The 15,106-nt window shown below is 36.9% G+C and overlaps 1 protein-coding gene across 8 annotated transcripts in view; it reads left to right on the forward strand.

Moving 5' to 3' along the window:
• RALYL (RALY RNA binding protein like) overlaps positions 1-15,106 on the forward strand; it is an 837,272-nt gene that overhangs the window by 231,907 nt on the left and 590,259 nt on the right. The window contains exon 1 of one of the 8 annotated variants that reach the window (XM_051844584.3): positions 5,413-5,553. The exons of the other annotated variants lie outside the window; for them this stretch is intronic. The gene's annotated coding sequence lies outside the window, so the exon portion shown is untranslated. Of the gene's footprint in view, positions 1-5,412; positions 5,554-15,106 lie in introns of those variants that run through there. 8 annotated transcript variants of the gene reach the window in all.

Below are 15,106 nucleotides of genomic sequence, written 5' to 3' on the forward strand. Positions count from 1 at the left end.
CACCTACTGCCCCCAATATTTTTTTTCTCTCAGTTGCCAGTATGCAAAGTAACAATTACATCTTTACATATCAAAGATGAATTTATAAATATTTTACTATACACTATACATGATCAATTGGTTATTAATAAGATACACTGTCTTTTAAAATTCAGCATTATTTGCAATGGATTGCCATAAAAAAAATAAAAAAAAACATAAAATCAGGTCCAAATAGATTTCCCAAATGAGAAATTCTTACAAATTCACAGAAGAATAGAATAGAAAATTCTATTTTTCTAATTAGAAACAAACATAACTAGTTCATTTATTTATTTTGGCTTAAAGATTAAACATATTTTTAATGGAAAGATCAATATTTCTTATGTCTGCTGTTAACATGAACACATTCCTGGTAAAACATTTAGAAACAACAAAGATATAAAGAAGAAATAAAACTCAACCCCAATGCTCAGAAAACCACCATTGGAACTTAATGTATTTTTTACAAAGTTATCGTAAAACCATTTTAATTAGGATATTAGCATTTGATTATGTTAAAAAAAAATCCTGAGTAACATACCTTGTAAGTGTATATAGTATATGTAGGGTTTCTATTTTTCTGTGTTTGGTGACACTTTCAGGATGCTATATTTCTACTACAATCCCAATGTGTCCTATCACTACTCTATTTCCAGTAAAATAATAATAATAATAATAATGTTCTATGTATTTTAAGTTATTTTTAATGCTTTAGAATTTTGAGTTAAAATATTTTAGGATTTCTGTGATAAAATTTAAAAAATCTTGAACATAAATTATAAATGACTTAATTCAGCATAAGTATCTACACATACCTTCAGATTAGAATAGAAATTCAAAACATTGACATTTTACTAGTTTTCTCAGAAATGACATTTAGCACATTCTATATGTTAACATGATCACCAAAATCTGTTAAAAGCATCACTAATTTTAACATGCACATGGCATCAGTAGGTAGAATCTAGTAACAGAGAACATTCATTTGAGAATAGGTATTTTATTTAAATACATACTTTTCCTTCTTGAAATAAATGGTGAAATAAAACTATTTTGGTGAAAATTTATAGAGTGAGAAATATTGAGAGTAAAATATTGCAAACTAAATATATCTACAACAAAGTTACTCCATACTTCTTTTCCCAGAAAAATAATTTAAGTATCTTAAACTTCATTAATAGGTCTCTTGCTAAACTGCTCTTTCATCTAGGATAATAATGCAATTCTTAATATGGTCATAGCTTAATTTGAAATTTTTTAAACAGCTTTAAAATTCAATGTGATTTTTAAGACTCTTAAATACATTCCTTCCTTAAACCACTGTTTTGTCTACATAGATTAATTATGAGTTAAATACTTCTCTTATTCTCTGAAAATGACATGCAAAAGTTATATTAACTATTTACAAACATAGTAAGTTGTTGGAAACATGTATGAGTTTGTCATATACAAATATATATATTGGGTTCCAATTGAGATACATTTGAACTAATTTCAGGTAAGAATTATTTCTATGGTTCATTTTATTTGAAAAATTTCCCTTCATGTGATTGACCCATTTTATTATGGACTTCTTTAAAAATTAGTGATATGTATTTGAAATGAAATTTGACAAGAAATTATATATATAGTTCCTAAGAGTGTATTGATTATTAAGTCTGCTTTTAATTGTAAGCCAGCAATGTTGCTATGCTTTTAAAAAATCTGGAAGAGTTACAGAAATTAGACACCTGAAATAGCTTTTTTAATGTATTTAAGAGACAGAGAGAGCGAGCTAGCTCTCATATGTTGGTTCATTCCCTAGATGCTTGCAATAGTCACAGCTAGTCCACATCAAAGCTTGGAGCCAGGAACTTAGTTTGGATCTCCCATGTGGGTACAGAGATCCAAGTATTTAGCCATCATCTGCTGTCTCCCTGTTTGTGTATTAACCAGAGGCTAACTCAGACTCAGAGGCAGAAATTGGGACCAGGGCCAGGAATTGAACCCAAGTACTCCAATATAGCATGCAGGATAGGAGTCTGATGGGCCAGATTCCCACCCCAAAAATAGGTTTATCCATTCACTCATGCATTTATTCAATAAACATTAAAAAGTAACTTATTTATGTTCTAAGCAAGCAGACCAAAAGGGGAAAGATAAATACACATACACAAACACACTTGCAAATTCTTTAAAGAAGATAACACATTACTAAGTTTTACTTTTTTTAAGTTTTAATGAGTGTTAATTAAATGATTATTGGTTTGATACAGATATTTTGGTCTTACCAGTATTTGAAATGTTCCATTATTGTTAGTTGACAGAAATTAGCAACTCGTAAACTTACATATTTTAAATGTTTTCTAGTAAGTTTTAAAGAGAGGGAGGAGATGTACAGTTTGGCACATGTTCCCTCGGACTTACCCCTAAGGATAAAGCTAAAAATTTTCCATAGGACTCCAAATCCCATTAAGCTGGCAGATACCAATGCCATCTTACTAGTTAAAGTGATCAGTTTAAGTTCATAACTTATCATAAACATAGAAATAAGTGTCAAAGGGATCACATAAATAGGCCCACGTCTCTGCTAATAATAATAGATAGAATTAAAAAGGAGAGAATGATCCAACATGGGAAGCAGGCAACACAGCACACTCATAGAATGACAAATGCCCTAAACAGCACTCAGGCTTAAGAATCAGCCCTTAAGGAATTTGAATCTGGCTAAAAAGCCCATGAGAGAATGTCAGGCATGGAAAGCCAAGAAACTGTGGCAAAAAAATGGCCTACATGAAAGCTCTGTGAGTGAGATCCAGGTGGAAAGATGGGGCCATCAATGAAGGAGGTACCTTTCTCTGAAGGGAGGAGAGAATTTCCACTTTGATTATGGCCATGTCTAAATAATGTCGGAGTCTGTGGACTCAAGAAACTTCCATAGCCTGGGCAGCTCATGACAAGAACCTTGGGTGAGCACTGACGTCATAAGTAAGAGTGTCATTGTTAAATGAATAACAGGAGTCACTGTGCACTTGCTCCCCATATAGGATCTCTGTCCTTAATGTGTTCTACTATGAGAACTGATGGTTAAACTAGTCTTCAAACAGTACTTTCTATGTTGTGTGTCTGTGTGGGTGCAAACTGTTGAAATCTTTACGTACTATACAGTTGATGTTCTGTATATAAAGATAATTAAAACAATCTTAATGAAGGATGGTATGGGAGAAGGAGTAGGAGGTAGGACGGTTTGAGGTCGGAGGGTGGGTATGGGCGAAGAACCATTATAATCCAAAACTTGTACCTACAAAATGTATATTTATTACATAAAAGCTTTCTATAAAAAGTTTTGTAAAATACAGTTTTATAAAATATTTATTTAAAAATATATTCACACTGAAATTATTGAGATTATCTTCTGTGTTTTAAAATCAAGCCATATATAGCTTAATATCTAATCTATAAATATTTCTATTAAGCAACTAAGTTGATTATTATGCTCCTATTATGGATTGAATAATGTCCCCAAACATATTCACTTCCAAATCCTGGAGTCTGTAAATAGCTTACCTTTTCTGACAAATAGAAAGTTTGCTGATGTAATTAAGGACCTTAAGAAGGTAAAACAATCTTGGATTACCCAGATGGACCCAATATAATCATAATTATACAAGACAAGCACGACGATCAAAGGCAGAAGAAATGAGACCACAACAGCAGAGGCTGGGAGCAGGTGCACGTGGTGTAGTTGTTATATCATCACTTGTAATGCCCACCTCCCATATCTGAGCACCTGGTTCAAGTCCTTACTATTCTCCTTCAGCTTCCAGCTTCCAGCTAATGAGCACTCTGGGAAGCAGAAGGCTACGGCTCAAGGACTTGGATCCCTGCCACCCATGTGGGAAATGAGGATGGAGTTCTGTACCGCCAGCTTCATCTTGGCCGAGCCCTGGTGTTAAGGGCATATGGGCAGTTAAGCTAATATATAGAAAATTCTCTCTCTCTCTCTCTCTCTCTCTCTCTCTCTCTCTCTCCTTCTCTCTCTTCTTTCTCTTTCAAGTAAAAATTTAAATAATTTTGACAAGTCAGAGGGTGGAATGACATGCTTTGAAAATGGAGAGGGCCAGCGCTGTGGCTCACTGAGCTAATCCTCCACCTGCAGCGCCGGTACCCTGGGTTCTAGTCCCAGTTGGGGCTCCAGGTTCTGTCTCGGTTGCTCCTCTTCCAGTCCAGCTCTCTGCTGTGGCCTGGGAAGGCAGTGCTTGGGCCCTGCATCTGCATGGGAGACCAGGAGGAAGCACCTGGCTCCTGGCTTCGGATTGGCTCAGTGTACCGGCCGTAGCAGCCATTTGGGGGGTGAACCAACAGAAGGAAGACCTCTCTCTCTCTCTCTCTCTCTCTCTCTCTCTATCAATCACTGTCTAACTCTGCCTGTCAAACAAACAAACAAACAAAAACCAAACAAAAAAAGAAAATGGAGGGAATGGGGCCAGCCCCTTGGCACACTAGGTTAATCCTCCGCCCATGGTGCCGACATCCCATATGGGTGCCAGTTCTAGTACCGGCTGCTCCTCTTCCAGTCCAGCTCTCTGCTGTGGCCCGGGAGTGCAGTGGAGGATGGCCCAAGAGCTTGGGCCCCTGCACCAGCATGGGAGACCAGGAAGAAGCACCTGGCTCCTGGCTTCAGATCGACGTAGTTCCATCCATTGCAGCCATTTGGGGAGTGAGCCAACGGAAGGAAGACCTCTCTCTCTTTCTTTCTCTCACTGTTACTCTACCTGTCAAATAAATAAATAAATAAAATCTTTTAAAAAAAGGAAGAAAAGAAACTGGAGGGAGGATACCAACTAAGGACCAGGAGCATCACCCAGAACTTAGAAAAGACCAAGCAAGGGAATCTCCTCTGGATTCACCAGATACAACACAACAGTGCCCATACCTCAGTTTTAGCCTAGTAAGACCCATTTGAAATTTCTGATCTGCAAAACTGAAGAAAAATCTGTGTTGTTCAAAAGTCTTTTAAATTGATGGCAATTTGTTATAGAAAGAAAAGAAAACTAGTACCTACCTTTCCAGGAATAGCTCTGTAAAATGGCTTCCATTGTGGAAATTTAATAAAAATCATGAATTTTCTCCCCAGACAAATTCTGCAGAGTTGGTTATCTGTGAGAGCAGAGAGGGAAAACTTCATATACACTTGAGTGGTAATGAACTCTGCCCATTATTTCAACTAAACTTAGAGGATAGCCAAGGCACGAAAAAGCAGGTGATATTATAATCTAGGTCAGAGCTGCAACATATATTGATCGTCAAGTTTCTTTTTTACTGAATCTCCAGATATCCCTGGAATTTTAGGAAACAAAATAAGATTAAGACATTTGCATGTGATGGCTTTGATGTTTCTTCAGGTGTCACACATTCAGAAAGGAGCATCTCCTGGCAATGTGTGATGCAGCTCGCCTATCAATCACAGATGACAGAGAGCTGAACTCCGTGCTGCTCCTCAGTTTCCTACGAGTATTAATGTTAAGAGAGACCAGTGCTCCTGCTTATTGGGTAAGGAGAAGATCTGCAATAGCTTCTGTGCCATTATTTTTGAAACTCCAGGGTTCATTAAAACTCTCTTTGGCTTTTTAGACTGCTCTCGTTTCTCCTTCCTTATGAATTATTCAAGACAGGTTTTGGTTGAGGTAAATAGTTTGATTGGAAGGTTTTTGTATCTGGATTTAGATGCAACAAGAAGTGTTAAATGCTCAGAATTTTAAGTGTACAGAGTGACACAGACTCAGCTATTAAGATGGAAGACATTTGCTGTGAACGCTCTGGGGCTGCCGTTGTGCCTCCAGCCTGGCACTATTTGTCATTCTGAAGTAGGTAGGCATTATGATGTCTGCAGTATAAATCAGACTTTATAGAGAGCTCAGTCCCCAAGCACTTTGAACATTCTAATCCACTTCTCAGTTAACAGAACTATTTTTGATTTTACAAGGTAAAGTTTCCATTTAAAAAAATTTAACCTGGCCAGTGCATTATGAATCCCCATTATTTTTCAGATAACATATACCAAACAACAAACTGTTTCAGCCAGTAGGATTTCCTAAGTAACGTGCGATTATGAATTTTGAGTTCTTATTTCAACAATCTATGAAAGCTAAGAGGGTCTAAGAAATGTTTCATTTTTATGAAATTCAAAGAGCACTTTCTTATTTCACAGAAGTCACCTCTCCCTTAGATTCTGTGTTTTCATTTGAACTCACTAAACAGTTCATGGAGTCACATGCCTGAAAAAAATTATATATGGAACATGTGGTTGAAAACTATATTACTTTGGAACTAATGGGCAGAATGAGTTCAGTGCAATGTAGCACATTTAAAAACCAATCCAAAGAAATCTTATTATAGTTCTGTCATCTGCTAAAATTCACTTCCCTAATATCAGTTTCTATTAAAACAGCCTACATAAAATTATGTTTGTGAAATTATGCCCATGTGGTCCTACTTTTAGTCAAAGCCTTCTAGTCCTATCTCCTACTCTGACACAATTATGTTATTACTGGGGATTTCATTTACTAAGGAATAATAAGAACTAATGTTTATTAATTAATATATGACACAGCATTGCTGTAATACTTCACATGCTTTATCTAAGTGAATGCCCACAAACTTTATGCAATAGTTTCTTTTAGTATCCTCATTTTATAGCTAGAAAATTGTTGGAGAAGACAGTCTCAAACTCAGCCTGCAGCACATCAAAGTCCATGGTCTTCAGTACTATCTGCTAGAGAGTGAAAACCTGGGACACATCTAACAACATAGACTTATGAATGAGCCCCGTATAATGCAACCTGGAGTGGTAGATACTGGAAGCCAGGGCCAATTTAAGTGCATTGAGTTTAAGCTACACACTGGGCAACAAATATATATTTGTGGAATATATTCAGCTTTCAACTCTTTGGTTTTTAACTCAGATCCAGCACTCATTTATATGTATAACTATTTCTTTATTCATTTCAGACTTAATGAAGTTTTATCAGGGAATGTAAACCTGCAGAGAACAGAATTACATTGTAATTACGTTGTGTCACAAGGTCCTATTACCCTTTTCATGGCAAAAGCTTACCAATTATCCCAGTCATGTGGTTTACTTGATCTGAGGAGGGAAGAAGGAACTTCTCTACTGAGCCAGGAGGAGATATTGGAATCAGAGAAATGTTCAGACTCCAAAACGAAGGGAAAAACTGAGTTCTGAGGGTGACACATAAATGGAAATCTCGCCTGCAGCACTAGCTGTCTTATGTCATGAATATGAGATGATTGCTCGTAGGGAAGGGAGCTGAAGCCATATTTCTGAAACAGGAAATATATTTTGTAGGTGATTATGTTTGCCATGCTTCAATGAAGACATGGGTCATATCTAAGGGACTTGGGTTGAAGTGCATGTTCATGTTGTACATAAAAATTTAAAAGTGTAAAAAGTGAAATGTTCAAATCCTCTGAGGAAAGCTGTGTAAGTACCCTATGTTTCTTTAGGTCTTGAAATCTGTCTAGGTATAAACTAACCGAGAAATGTAGGAAAATAGTTGTCCTATACATGATTATTCAGAAAGGAACTGCATTTGGAATGAGCACAGCTTTTATGGATATATCTCATTGTCTTCCCATCTCTGAATTTCTAGTATATCTCCTCATTTCAGTTATAACAATGTCAGTAATTTGTGAAGTCACGTAAGTTCTCTGGTCTTTAGTTTTCATAAAGCTGGGTGTATCATTTATAAGCTTTTTTCCCAGTGGATATGCTGATAAAATATATGGTTTGAAAGTCACTAAGACTATACTTGTCACATGTCTCTCTGTTCTAAAATTCAATAGGTTACATTTAGTTAAGATAGGACCCCTCATTTCCTGGTTATATCTTTTTGGATAATGCATGTGCACTTTCTTTTATTCTTTCTTTTTTTTTTCCTATTCTATTACCTTCTTTTGAAAACTAATTCTTTTGGGTTCTTGACTCTCAGTTTGAGGAAGGTTTACTCACTACAAGGAGGCATTCAGAAATAAACAAGGACATTTTGGCTTTTCTCCATAATTAAAGGAATGAAGGGGCCTTGCTATTAGTATTTAGTTGCCCAAGATCAGGGATGTGTCATACATTCTTCTGTACATGAGAAAATAGCACTCTTTTGGAGAGATACTTATGTAATGGGATATGACCCTGCAGTCTGAAAAGCACGGTAGTAAATAAATTCTTTTTCTGATCAGAACTTATACTTTCTTGGTTTGCTCACAGTCTCCCTGCGTTAAGCACCTCTCCAGTTACCCTGTCCAAATCCTGTTTGTTCTTTAAGGCTTAGCTCAGATCTCATCTCCTTTATGAAATCACTCGTAAACCTCTCATTTTACTCTAATCTCAGAAATCTTTCTACTTTCTGATGGCCCTTATGTAATCTTTCTCTTGAGTGTAAGCTTGAATAATCTCCAAAGGAAATAGCAATCTGAGACAAATGTAGCTGGCTTTTCTATTTCTGCTATCTGTATCAGGTTTGTAAAAAACCTTGTAAGTTGTTAAGATGTACAGCTTTAGTTTTATTTAAATTAAATTGTTGTTCCTATAGAGCAATATGTAATAATAATGAAATGATAGAACATCATCTTTATGCATAAAAACATAACCATGGTAAACATGCTACCTAAGAAACATGCGTAAGAGCTCAACCAAACTTAATTCATGTGTGGTTAATTCATTATCAAATCCGCACTGAGAGCACTATATAAAGTATAATTTGGTGTTTATTACCCTTTCTTGTTGAATGTGTCTTGAATCCATGACTTAAATTCAAATATATAAACTACCTATTGGTAATAAAGACCTTCTAGAAATACATGTAGTCTTCAGAATTTATTTTTTATGTAAGTAAATTCTCTTTTTTTAATTTCATTACCTGAGAAGCAGAGAGAAAGTGAGAGAGAGCAGTGGGGGAGGGGTGTAGAGAAATATCTCCTTCTTGCATCCCCCATGTGCTAGTTCACTCCCTTAATACCTGCAACAGCTGGGGCTGGGCCAGGCTGAAGCTGAGAAGTTATAAAAGCAGGAGTTGAGCCAGGACTTGAATCCAGACATTCCATATGGGATGCGGGTGTCCCAGTGGAATCTATCTCAATGCAGCAAGTGCCCACCCCTTAGAGTTTCTTTAAATGAAAAATTTAAATATATGATCAACTACCCATTAATTGGCTCACTGTCCTCGTCCAAACCCAATAAAGAAATTCACCCTTTCCTGCAGCCTGATGATTGTAGTTTGAAGAGAAAGTATGTCCCAGCAATTTAGATGCTTGTATCCCAAATCAGAAAGCCTAGATTCCATTTCCAGCTTTGGCTCCTGATTTCAGATACTTGCCAATGTACACTCTGAGGTAGCAGGTGATGGCACAAGTAGTTGAATTGCTGCCTACCCATGTGGGAGATGTGTGCTGAGTTCTTGTCTCCTAGCTGATAAGGACATTATTAAACCACCCCTTACCTCACCCCCACATTAAAATGTCAACACTATTATTTTTTACAGATTTTATTTATTTATTTGAGAGGCAGAGTTTCAGAGAGAGAGGGAGAGGCAGAAAGGTCTTCCATCCACTGGTTCAGTCCACAAATGGCTGCAATGGCTGGAGCTGGGCCAATCCGAAGTCAGGAGCCAAGAGCTTCTTCCAGGTCTCCCACATGAGTGCAGGAGCCCAAACATTTGGGCCATCTTCCACTGCATTACCAAGCCATTAGTAGAGAACTGGATCAGAAGAGGAGCAGCCGGGACATGAATTGGCATCACAGGTGGAGATCCAGCCTACTACGTCATATCACCAGCCCCTAGTGTCAACATTGTTTCTAAGAATTCTGGTAACTACATGCATTTTCAGATTTTTAACATCTCAGAATAATCCATATTTTTCTTGAGTTACATTTTAGAAATGACTTGATTTTAATGTTTTAGTAAGAGAGTAAAATTGTTCGTTTGAATACACTGAACTATTTTTGTAGGGCATTATTTAAACCAGAGAAAATTATGTGACTATTTTCAATAAATTTATTCTATTTAATTAGTTTAATGATATATACATTTTCATCCCTGATTTATAAGCTGGAAATGGGCATAAGCTGTAAAAGCAATGTAAGGGAATTGTCAACAGATTTTTGCTAAATATTACAGAAGCATGATACCTTCATGCCATTTTAATAACTGAAACTAAAAAAGGAAAGAAAAGACACTGTTAGGGATGAAAATTTGATGCAAGGGGTAAGATGCTTCTTGTGATTCTCACATCCCATATGGGCACCTGAGTTCAAGTCCCAGTTCTGCTTCTGAGTTAAGCATCCTGCCCATGCACCCCTTGGAAGGCAACACAAGATGACAAAAAACATGTGGGTCCCTGTTACTTACCTGGGGGTCCTAGACTGAGTTATGGGCTTCTGGCTAAGCCTTACACAACTCCAACTGATGCAGACCTTTGAGGAGTAAACCAGTAGGATGCAAGATTTATTTCTTTCTGTCTCTCCTTTTTGAATAAAATGAAAATAAATAAATGAACATTAAAAAATAAGAAAACAAAGAAAAAAGTTAAGCTAAGTGTGTTGTGTATTGTATTATGAATTACAGGCACAATCTTTTGTTTAAATGAGAAATTGTTGGATGTATGTTTACATTTCTAAGAATGTTTTCAGGGCATTTTTTAATATTTGCAAATGACTACACAAAGGGTGTGCATGTTTAATTGCTGAATATACATTCCTAGGATTAACCATGTATATCTCAGTGTTGTGTATGTGTTTGTATCTAGGTCCTTATTACTCCTTATTTTCAGAGAGATTGTGGATTTACAGGATTTAGGAAGTTCAGTTATATCTCTGCTTTTGAGATTGGAACACTCCACCTGGAAATTCATTTTGGCAATTTGAAGCCATCTGTGGTGGTGAAGGTGGGAGTGGCAAACAAAATAAGTGAAAAAAAAATCCCATCTTCTGCTTGGGTTACTACATTACATTTGGGAATATAATATTAGGTAAATATATTCAAATATATTCTGAATCAGAAAGTGCTGGGTAAGTGGAAAATAAGAGGTGGCACTTCTGGGCATTTTCTTCTGATATAATATCACCATTTTGAATAAACCATTTACACAAACATATGCATACAACATCTTACCCAAGAACATCAAAACTGAATACTTAAATTAAGTTTATGTAATCGGGAAACATTTTGACTTCCACAGGCCTAAGAGTCTAAGGCATGTTGAAATGAATAAAATGCCAGCACTTCTAGAAGCATTAAAGAACCCCATGCATTCAGTATTTGCTGGAATTTGTCCTCTCTGGCATTGAAAGGAGATGATGGGTGATTATCTGTCAAAGCCTCTGGTTCTCAAATATAATCTTCAAAGGAGTGCCTGTGCAGACATCGGCAGAATAATTTTAATAGACCTTGAAACATGAGGAAGTAGAGAATAAAACTTGCGTAGCAACACAGGATGTTGCTGACTTTTTTGTTTCTCTCTTTCTTCTCTGTCTCCTTCAAGATAAGCATACTCATCCGTGCTGTAATATATGGATTTATATATAGATAGATAGATTAATTAAATAATAGAGAATTATCATTTTATGTAACTGTTGTCATTCTTTTTTTTTTTTTAAGATTTGTTTATTTATTTGAGTGGCAGAGTTATAGACAGAGAGAAGGAGAGACAGAAAGGTCTTCCATCCACTGGTTCATTCCCCAAATGGCTGCAATGGCCAGAGCTGGGCCGATCCGAAGCCAGGAGCTAGGAGCTTCCTCCAGGTCTCCCACGTGGGTACAGGGGCCCAAGGACTTGGGCCATCTTCTAGTGCTTTCCCAGGCCACAGCAGAGAGCTGGATCGGAAGTGGAGCAGCCAGGTCTCGAACCTGCACCCATATGGATGCCTTCAGGTAGAGGCTTAGCTTACTGCACCACAGTTGCAGCACCCGGTTGGTATTTATTTATTTATTTATTTATTTTTTGACAGGTAGAGTTATAGACAGAGAGAAAGATCTTCCTTCCATTGGTTCACTCCCCAAATGGCCACTATGGCTGGCGCTGTGCTGATCCGAAGCCAGGAGCCAGGTGCTTCCTCCTGGTCTCCCATGCGGGTGCAGGGCCCAAGCACTTGGGCCATCCTCCACTGCCCTCCTGGGCTACAGCAGAGAACTGGACTGGAAGAGGAGCAAATGGGACTAGAACCCGGCACCCTTATGGGATGTTGGCGCCTCAGGCCGAGGATTAACCAAGTGATCCATGGTGCCAGCCCCGACAGCCCCTGTTTTTATTTTCTTACGTCATACTAAGGAACTTTTCAATCTTTATTTTATTATTTGAGTATTAGAAGTGTCCTCAGCCACATTTTTCTTTTGTTTAAGCAATATTATTGAGATATAATTTACATATACTATTTACCCTTTCAAAATGTATAATTTACTTTTTTATGATAGGCAATTGTGATGACATGTGGGGGTTTCACACTTTCAGATTCTTTCTTTTTTTCTTTTGAAATTTTTATTAATATAAAAAGAACAGATTCTATGTATTTCCATAGATAGAGTTCTGAGAAATTAACCATTTTTCCCTCCCTCATTTTCTCCCTCCTTCAGCCCCTTCTCCGCCATTCTTTTTCCTTTAATTTTTGTAAAGACAAAAATATCAATCCCCTCTTAATAACAGATTAATTCTCCACTAAGTATAATAATCAGTGATTAAAAAGTAGTATTTTACAAAATTATACATTTACCCCATGATCAAATTTAAGGCATTTTTATTGCCCTAAATGGCATTGCTACATTATAACACTCAGTGTCCAATATCTTCAAACCTTTTTGCCCTAAACAACCATTAATCTATGGTCTGTCTTTATATAGATGCCTATTCTGGACATTTCATATAAATGCATGCATATATCATCTTTTTTGTGTGACTGACATTTTTAATACAGCATAACAAGCTTAAGGTTTGACCATGTTGTAGTAATATATATTGATACTTAATTTATCTTTATTACCAAGTAATATTCCATTGTAGCCTATTCTACATTTTGTTTACCTGTGTGAATCAGTTAGTGGCTGTTTGGATTGTTTTAACTATATACATATGTGTGGGTGTTGGTGTGGGTGTGGGTGTGTGTGCTTACATTGCTCAAAACATTTGTGTCCAAGTCCTTATGTAAGCATATATTTTCATTTCATTGCTTTGGGATATCCCTGAGAATGGCATTTGTGGCTCATGTGATACCTCCATATTCAAATTTTTGTAGCAGTTCTGAATTATCTTCAAAGTTACTGTAACATTTTGTATTCCCACCTGAACTCTCTACATATCTTCAACTACACTTACTATTTTCATTCTTTCTGATTATAGCCATCCTAGTGGGTACTGTTTAATAACTCATTGTGGTTTTTTGATTGATTTGTATGTTCCTGTTGATTGTCTTTTCATGTGCTTACACCCATGTTTATGCTTCCTATGAGAAATGTCTATTTAGATCACTTGATCATTTTTTTAAAGTTTCAGTTGTGGAAGAAAATTATAACAATTTATCATTTAAAAAATCATGTTAATGTGTACAGTTCAGTAGTGTTATGTATGTTCACTTTAATGTGCCTCAGCGTTCCAGGGATTTTTTCTTGCAAAATTGAAACACTGTATGCATTAAATACCCATTTCTTTCTCTCACCAGCCCTTGGCAATCACTGTTATATTTTCTATTTCTATAAATACAACTGCTTTAGACAGCTCATACAAGTAGAATTATATATTCTTTTTTTGAAACTGAATATTACACATAGCATAATGTGTAAAGCTCTATCCATGTTCTAGCATGTCACAGAATTTCCCGCCTTTTAAAACTGAATAATATATCATTGTATGCATGTATCACATTTGTGTATACCTTTATTCATCAATGAACATTTAGGTTGCTCTCATTTCTTGGATACTGTGAATAATATGCTATGAACATGAGGGTGTTATATCTAAGATAGTTTTCATTTTTGTATATATAACCAGCATTCCAATTGCTGAATTATATGGTAGTTCCATTTTTAACTTTTGAGTACATTTATATTGTCTTTCATAGTGGTTGCATTATTTTACGGTTCCACCAACAATGCATCTGGATTCTCTAAGATCATTTTAATTGGTTTATATATTTCTTATTGTTGTAATAGTTCATTATGGATTTCCAACATTATCCTAAGTAAACCCACTGCAGATGCTAATACATTGTTTAGGTGTTGGATTGGTGAAACATATAAGCTCTTATTTTACAGGTATTTTGCAAATATTCTACAGTATTGAGGTTATAATTAGTGTCGCTCCCCCACTCGCGGAGGAACGACACCGGACCCTGCGCTGTTCTCTTTGCCCGGCCCTTCCCGGGTTTGCTGCCGCTCCCCCACTTGTGGAGGAACGATGCCGTCCCGGGTTTGCTGCCCCCCCCCCCCCGCCTCCGTAGAGGAGTGGCACACCGCCAGCCGGCTCTCTGGGGTTTCTCAGGGGTTGCTCAGATGTTCCTCAGATGTTCCTGGTGCACGCTGTCTCTCTCCTCCTTTATAGTCCTCTTCCACCAATCCGTACTATGCTGCCCACACGCCGAGCATGCTGCTGTCCTCCAATCAGGAGCAGGATCAGCTCCTGCAGCTTGTTAGTTGAATTGGTGAGGCAGCTGTGTGGAAGTTGTTTGCTCTCTCTCAGCGCCATATTGTGGGAGATCAGATGCATAGAATTAGTCCTAGCAGTTCCAGTAATTTAGTCTAGTCTCGGTTGCTCCACACAATTACCAATAACATATTGTATACTTAAAAATTGTTAAAGGAAAGGAAAAATACAATCAATGTGGCTTTCAATGAAATCTTTGAAGTGTCCATCCTGCAATTTCTTTCACTATGGAATGGGAATGAAAATGATGGCATAGCATAGGTTTAGTTTGAGTGTGAAATCAGGCATTGCATGAGTGACACACATAAGAGTGCTTGGCAAATAATAAGGACTCCTTAATTGTTACTTTTATAATGACAAATGTTGTTCTTTCAAATATTGCTTTTACAACTTGATCTCAGTT

The sequence above is a fragment of the Oryctolagus cuniculus genome, chromosome 6 (assembly GCF_051225735.1).
Source record: "Oryctolagus cuniculus isolate XC-2025 breed Fujian yellow rabbit chromosome 6, ASM5122573v1, whole genome shotgun sequence".
In the NCBI taxonomy this organism is placed as follows: domain Eukaryota; kingdom Metazoa; phylum Chordata; class Mammalia; order Lagomorpha; family Leporidae; genus Oryctolagus; species Oryctolagus cuniculus.